We start from the raw sequence: 8,316 nt of genomic DNA on the forward strand, positions 1-8,316 counted from the left end.
CTTGTGAATTGTGTAAAGTAAAATAGACAGCTGTTGCCATGCAACCAAAGCTAGTATTTTATCTGTTTGTGTTTAGCACTAGCTGCTAACATGCCTTAGCATAGTCGCTCTGCTAACTTGTTTGATAAAACATGACAATTCATTAATCCATGATAGTCAAACACTGACTTACCTCTGGCTTTTCCACATTTTCCTCCTCTTCTTTCTGTGTTTTTCTTCCCTGGACACCAGATCATTAGTTTGGTTGTTTAGACATGACGTCACTGCTGCAGCAGTAAACAGTAAACATCTGGTCCAGCTGCCCTGGGTCACGCCTCAGACAACTGTCAATCAATTTGGGAGTAAAACTATTTTATTTATTTTAATTAAAACTAGACTAACTAATTATTAATAATACTATCAAGTTAAAGGTAGGGTCAGTAACTTTCTAAACCTAGCTTAATTTCGATGTAGCATGCTCCGACAGCTCCGCCTTCCGACTCCCCCTCCCCCCTGTGCTTCCTCTGAAGCCACCCCCCCTCACTCACATGAACGCGTACGCAGAAGCAGACCTCAGCCAAGCGTATGATGTCGCATTCAGCGGTAAGATATACTTTATCATTTTATATGTTAAAAAAGTGACTAATTTACTAACAACGGTGGCGGCCAAGCTAGCATGTTAGCATTAGGTTACCCGGTAGTAAAGCGTTTAGAAGGAGGGCGACATTCGTCCCCAAGTTGTAGTCCTCCTGAAAACAAAGGTTTATTATAATGAGTTTTTCTTTACCACTACTCAGAGTATCGATCAGCTGGTCTGCCACTGTCCTAGAACATAAGTAATACATCTTTTACCTCATTTATTTTATTATAATCATTATTTTCATTTATTTGGCACCTTATTCATTTTCACCTTGTTATTCAGTTTCCCTTACAACATCTGACTTTTCTGCGTGTCTATAATTATTATTTTTAGTGTTGTTTTCATTTCTTATTGTTTCTTTTTAGTGCCACTTTTTGCCTAATTACCAGTCAGGGATAATACAACAGACAGAGAGAGGAGTATAGCTGTAGTCTGTAGAAACCTTTTTTATTATTATTTATTTCTGTACATTCTGGTTTCTTTTTTATATTTAAAATTCTGTATTTATATATTATTTCACCCGAGTGCTGCTTTTCTTTTCTTTCTGTAATACAACTGGAATTGTAATTTCCCTGCCCGAAATAAAATAAAGCATATCTAATCTAATATTGTTTTTTTTTTAATTCAATAGATGTAATTGAGCTGGGAAAAATAATGTCATGTCTACAGCAATTACAGATACATTTTTTGTTCAGTTATAATCATTGACGAAAAGCCTAAATGTTTGATATAATTTCTTATTTCTCTTTTAGAGTTCAGAAGGTGAGAGGTTTTATGCCTCTGACCCTGATTACAGTCCGGAGCCAAGTACATCGTGGAGTCAGAGGAGACGTGGCCGAAGTCAAAGGAGGATTGCCACAAATAGAGGCCAACGTCTCAGAGGCAGAGGACGGGGAACAATTATGCCATGCAGCCTACCGTCAATATGTTATGTGGCAATATGGGGCACTGGGACGAGGCAATAGAGTTGTTATTCCTAGTTGCGTTGTGTGGAGAATCAGAGATTGCTTTCCAGATCTACTGGGACATTATACGGGTTACATCCCTGGAAGAGTGCAATAATGTTTCCATTATGACAAGTGTAAATAAATGTGTAAATATGACAGCCCTGCACTGAGCAAGGTGTTGTTTTTTTGTTTTATCTATTATCATTACAGAAGAAGTAGCTGTATTTACACATTTTTATGTAGTATTTTGGCATTTGCTTGAACAAAAAGCATCTGCAATCAAGCTATAACATTTTGAATCTCCTTACTAGTAATGATAACAAATGTGTACACTTGTACAATTTTTATTATAAAAAAGAAACGTCACATACACTTCATACAACTTTCATCCTGCAAAAACAATGGAATTAACAAAGGCAATACACATGAAGTGTTGGTCGGCAGGTGAGGCTCTGTATGTGGCAGCGTCGTCCACTGTGGGAACTTATTGTTTCGGCAGTGGTTCACCTTTAGAAAGAACATCAGAATTACATATCTGACAGTTACTGCATTTGATAGACAAACCACACCATTTCTATTGTATTTCACTCGATAACAAAAAGTCATTACAGTTTCAGTTGTTCATCAGCTATGTTTATACAAATTCTTTAGTTTATTAGAGCTGTAAAATATGTACAAGTAGACTTATTATAATATTATGTGAAGTAAATTTTTAATTAGCTTTCGCACATAAGCATATTATACTTTATATGCATCTGCAACAGGTCCTGGGTGGCTGGAGCAACAGTTGACACAGCGGGGTTAGGTAGTCTTACAAGTGAGTCCTTCCACGGCGTTGAAGTCGACGGAGCACAGTTATAGCTAAAAAGAATCACAGATATCCTACATTACAGCTGTTGACCGCCCTGCTGAAAGCAAACACAACACACACGCTCAAACACGCACACATGTATACTGTACACACTGTAGCTGCTAAACTAGCTCGCACTAACAGAGAATCAACAGTAGCATCGGGCTAATCCAACAACAGAAATACTTTGCGACATGTATCGCTAACGTTAACATCTGGCTAATATGACAAATAGCTTGAATTGCTTCCACTATTTTAAAAGATAACACAATCACCCAGGCAACAAAACAACCTTACCTGTCCAAAAGTAATTCAGCAACCATAGCATCAGTTTTCAGGCCCTTGTCCTCCTTCAATTGTCACCATCGTTCAAAAGATGTTCCGATGCAGATTTTTGTCTTTCCTCTCGCTAAATCCAAAGACCTCTTTTTTGCAGCTTTTTCTAAAAACGTCTTTCTTTTCTTGCCCTTGCAGGGCAAGACGTTACCAGTAAACGTGGAATAGCTACTTTCTCCGCCATTCTGTTGTCTACTTCCAGGCTTCCTCGAACAACGGTGACGCGCTTTTTAATGTACGCTCGTGCACGCACGGGGCCGTGAATGAGCAGGAAGACCAGGAGACGTGATTGGTTGAAAAAAAACGAACCGTGAAAATCCCATTGGTCGCAGTTATTGCAGATTTACAGACGCTACAGTTGACAGATTTTCTTCGTTCCTTTTTCAGAATACATAAGATCTTCACATCTGTCCGGACATAATGAACATTTCTACCAAAAAGTTGAAAAGTGAATCTGGAGATAGTTACCAACCCTACCTCTAAAGACTCACTTTTTCAGGTATGTATTTTAAATACAATATACTTTTGTTTAAAAAAAATACAGTATATCTAATTATGACTCGCTTTCTTTTTCCAGTACAATACCATTGATGCTCTCCGAGAGGCAGCTATTCGCTGACTCATTGTTTACTTGGGTGAGAAAGAGGATGACCTCTTCAAGCAATTTCAGGTAAATTTCAGGTAAATTGGGCAGCAAGATTTACAAAAACAAATAGGTTGATAATTTTGGAGAATCCCAATAACAATATAAAGACGATCTAAAGTCAATCTAACAGATTATTTATCAGATTAAATTTATCACTTGGACTTTAATTTTCAAACAGAATGAGAAAAATGCATAAAGTGTGTGCACCTAATCCATCCACCCTTAATTTCAAAGTTTACAAAGTACATAAAAAAAAAAGCATTTATTTACTACAAACAATATACTAGATCATTTTTGCATATTTTATCAAATATCAATGGAAGCAACTCAAATAAGTGAGCAATCAACTCAAAAATGTAGGTCAATGCACATATTTATTGAGTGTCTTCAGTTAAAAAAATGTTTTACTGTTGAGAAAATCAACTTGCCTGAAATTAAAAGAAGCATTCAGTTGAAGACAATTTCCCTTAAGTTGATTCAATGTAAAAAGACCAATGGAGAGGGTTGCCTCAATTTTTCTCGTTGGGTTAAGTAATTACTTTTTAGAGTGTACAAAACTAAGAGGACAGTGTTCACCACAAACAATCATAGAAGTACTTGATCAATTATTCACAGTCAAACTCAAGCTTTAAAGAAGGCCAGCACATGGTGCAGAACCTTCTGAATCACATTTCTCACAGCAACTGAATGAAGAGTGAAAATCCTCCTTATATCCTCCAGTCCAGCTGATTGTCAACAACTCACAGTCGTGCTCAACTCTACAGGTGCAGCAGATCTCCCTGATTGACATGATGAGCTGGACATGGCTGTGCACTTTGTACCAATCTGTAACAGTAGGTAAATCCCCCAATAGATCCCCTGGAATTATCAAACATTTTGGCCTCAGTAAAAGATAACCAACCATTTCATCTCATTTCACATTTTGTTGCTATTTTCCTGCATGGAAACATCAGTGACAGTGAAAGAATCTTGTCAAAAAATTGCAAATATGGTAAAAGTTGCATTTTTTTGCACCAGACAAATGTTTTGTCAAGACCTTGATGTACTTTACCACCATGTAGACCCTTATTTGTGTAAATGTGGACAGAAAAACGATTAAAGACTCAGATTTTCTCAAATTCAGCCCAAAATAATACAAAAATCATGTAAAGTTGAAAGATCAGATGTATTTGATGTAAAGCTCTTTGTTGTTAGTATTTAGTAGTTCAGTGTGCTCACAATGACAATGTGTGTTTCTAAAGTGTGTTTATTTGTTAGTGTTGTGGTTGAATGAGCTTCTTTTGAGACGTGTATCAAGTGTTTTGTTGGTGAGAAACACTTTAGTGGATGACATTAACTGTTGAGCTGAGATGACTGATGGATATACAGGCTGTGTTTAGAGTTTGGAACATGTGACTTCAGTTTCAACCAATGCTTGTTAGCAATAAAAACAACTGTAATGTCACAATTTCAGTGGAAGAACAGAACGTTCCATTCCTTCTATTTCTTTTCATTTGTTCTGTTTTCTTTGGGTCGTACCAAGTGTTCCTCTGTTTCTGTAACTTTACGTTTACTAACGTCTGTTAGCTAAACTCACTAAACACTCAGATATTTGTTTTACAGGAAAACATACACAGAAATGTGATATGATCCCAAACATGGTTTAGTCCGTGTCATGCAGATATTTCATGTGATTATTAGATTTTAAACAAGATTATGGTGAAATTTGGCCTATTTGTCCATTTGCTAAATTTACTGAATATTCAGTCGCCTTCAGGGAAAAATAACATGTAAATGTGTCATTTTCTCCCAAAACATTAATGTGAGACATTTCTGTGTAAAACTGGATCCTGATTTTAAATGAAGAGAAAAACAAACAAGAACAAAAAATTACATGTTTTCTGTTATCACAGATATCAGTCTCTGCATTCAAAACAACTCAGGATTTTCCAACTTCCTACTTAAAAAAGTGACCTTGAACGCCACTCAGTAAGGTCAGGAAATAAAAATAATGTTATTTTCTATCAGTCGCCATGTTTGAGATATTTCAACGTGTCGCTGATGAAACGTAGAATTACAGCTGCTTCCTGATTACACACACACACACACACACACACACACACACACACACACACACACACACACACACACACACACACACACACACACACACACACACACACACACACACGCACACACACACATCCTGGTGAGCTCCTGTGAGACAGGATTGTCTCTTAAAGCACATTAATGTAGATCTGTGTGTAGCACTAACAAAGGCTTTAGGACGTCATCCTAAACAAATTGAGATTAAAACCTGGAATGTGAGAGAATTTGTTGCTTTTATTACTTCACGTTGCTGCTTTTCCTCCTCCAGACAAAGGTGTGTGTGTGTGTGTGTGTGTGTGTGTGTGTGTGTGTGTGTGTGTGTGTGTGTGTGTGTGTGTGTGTGTGTGTGTGTGTGTGTGTGTGTGATGAAGAGGTGGTGATAGAATGCGTTGAAGCAAATGTTTAAGACAAATGTTTGTGTTGTCACATTAAATCAGATATGACAACATGTGATATATTTTGATATGATATATTTTAAACATTAAAATGTATTTTGAAAAGTTAAACTAAATAAGTTCCTACTTTTATGTAGAGAGGTTTGTTGTTGATGTTGTTGTTGTTAGAAAAAAGAAAAACACAATGTATTTGGTTGGTTTACATGAAGTAATGTAATGTATATGCTACACAAACACTAAACATTGAGATATGTATGGAATAATTAATGAACATTAATTTGCAGTAATAACTTTAATGCTTCATGTTAATATTTTATTTAATGTATCATTTAGACTATAGCAGAACATTTATAGATATATTATATTATCTTCTAATTCTAAATACAAAATAGAACTGCAAGCAGTTATGAAAGGGGGCCAAGCCTTCCCGCGCGACTCGGACCCCAGGTTTCGTGGAGCCCCTGAAAGTACGTCACAAAGGATGACGGGCTCGTGGCGAGCGTCAGGACACAGGCCAACGTGCCATTTGCTGTGAACAGGTGGATATGAAGTTTTGGGAGATGTGATTTAAAAAGTGAAAGTTACAGGCCAAAATGCGTTTGTACCCATTATAGCGCCACCTAGTGGTGCACTTTTTGGTATGGGTGATCTGTGTGCTCTTCTATAGTTACCCTGTAAATTTCACAGCCCTCAACATAATACTTCAGCTGAAATAAAGGTTTGTTTATTTATATGTTATGTAGTAATAAGCCACGCCCACTTTGACCAATCGTGATTAACTTCGAGATCCGGTCCCAGGAGCGACCCAAGGTCATACCCACCAAATTTGGTAAAAATCGGTTGTGTTATAAATTTCTCATAATTGCAGTGCCCCCTAGAGGCCTAATTTTTTAAAATTTGGCTCATACCCCCACAGTCTCATGGCAACCAAGGATCTAAGAATTGGTGGTGTTAGCAATTATTTTGATCAAGATATGCAACAGTTTGTGTTTTTATAGCTCGCTAGAAAAATTTACTCGTTAATATTTTGCGCATATTTTGCCCGAACAAAATTTTTTGCAAAACTCTAGATCAGGTCCAAATGAAGACTCTACGTGCCAAGTTTCATGCCGATTGGACAAAACCCCAAAGAGTAATTTGAAAAAATAAGTTTGTGATATATAGTGACTTACAAAGAGCAATGTGCTGTGGGAGTGGGCGTGGCCTATGTCAGAAAATGCGACTCTATTTAAGGAACATGTGGATATGAATTTTATGAAGATGTGAATTAAATTGTGAAAGTTAAAGGCCAAAATGTTTTTGCAATTATAGCGCCACCTAGTGGGGCAGTTTTTGGTATGGGTGGTCTGTGTGGTCTTCTATATTTACCCTGTATATTTCACTGCCCTCAACATAATAATTCAGCAGAAATAAATGTTTGTTTATTTATGTTATTATGTCATTAGCCACGCCCACTTTGACCAATCGTGAATAACTTTGAGATCTCGCCTCAGGAGGGACCCAAGATCATACCCTCCAAATTTGGAAACAATTGGTTGTGCCAATTAAGAGATATAAATATTCATTATTTGTAGCGCCCCCTAGTGGTCTACATCATTCAAAATTGGCAGATTTCCTCACAGTCACATGCCAACTATGGATCTCAGATTTCGTGTTGTTAGCATTTATTTTGACCGAGATATGCGCCAGTTTGCATTTTTATAGCTTGCTAGGAAACTTTACTCGCTAATAATTTGCGCATAATTTACCCGAACAAACTCATTTTACTAACTGTATATCACGTGCAACTGAAGACTCTACGTGCCAAGTTTCACGCTGATTGGACAAAACCACAAGGAGGATTTTGAAAAAGTAGGTTTTCCAGTTTTTGTGATTTTGCTCCAGAAAAGTTGAGGCGGAAATGGGCGTGGCCTAGCCCAGGTGATTCAGTGCTATTCAAGGAATCTGTGGATATGAAGGTTTTAAATTTGCAACAAACAGTGTGGGAATTATTGTCCAAATCGTGTTGACCTTTGTTATAGCGCCACCTGCGGGCGAACATATGTGAATTTTTGCGTCCAAGGTACACGGGGTGTTCTGGATCCAACCCCCAAGGGGCATCGCCCTACCTTCCACGGTTTAGCCTGCAGCACTACTTTTACAGGGGGAAAAATAAAAGGTAACAATAATCCTTACGATTACAATAGGGCTCCTAGCACCGCTGGTCCTAGGAACCGCGGATGCTTACATACGCGGTTCCCTGGCCCCGCGGGCTTGACCCCCTACTTAGTCACACAGTCTAGACTAAACTGACAGCAGGAGTAGGATTGATGCTGGTATCAGTTTTACCATTTGACAACAAATACTTTATTCTAGTAGAAAATATCATTGTCAGCAAAGGACTAACTTATTGTGTGGTTATAAATGTACAGTATGTACACAGCCATTGGCAACAA

Source organism: Gouania willdenowi, unplaced genomic scaffold, assembly GCF_900634775.1.
Source record: "Gouania willdenowi unplaced genomic scaffold, fGouWil2.1 scaffold_184_arrow_ctg1, whole genome shotgun sequence".
Taxonomy (NCBI): Eukaryota; Metazoa; Chordata; class Actinopteri; order Blenniiformes; family Gobiesocidae; genus Gouania; species Gouania willdenowi.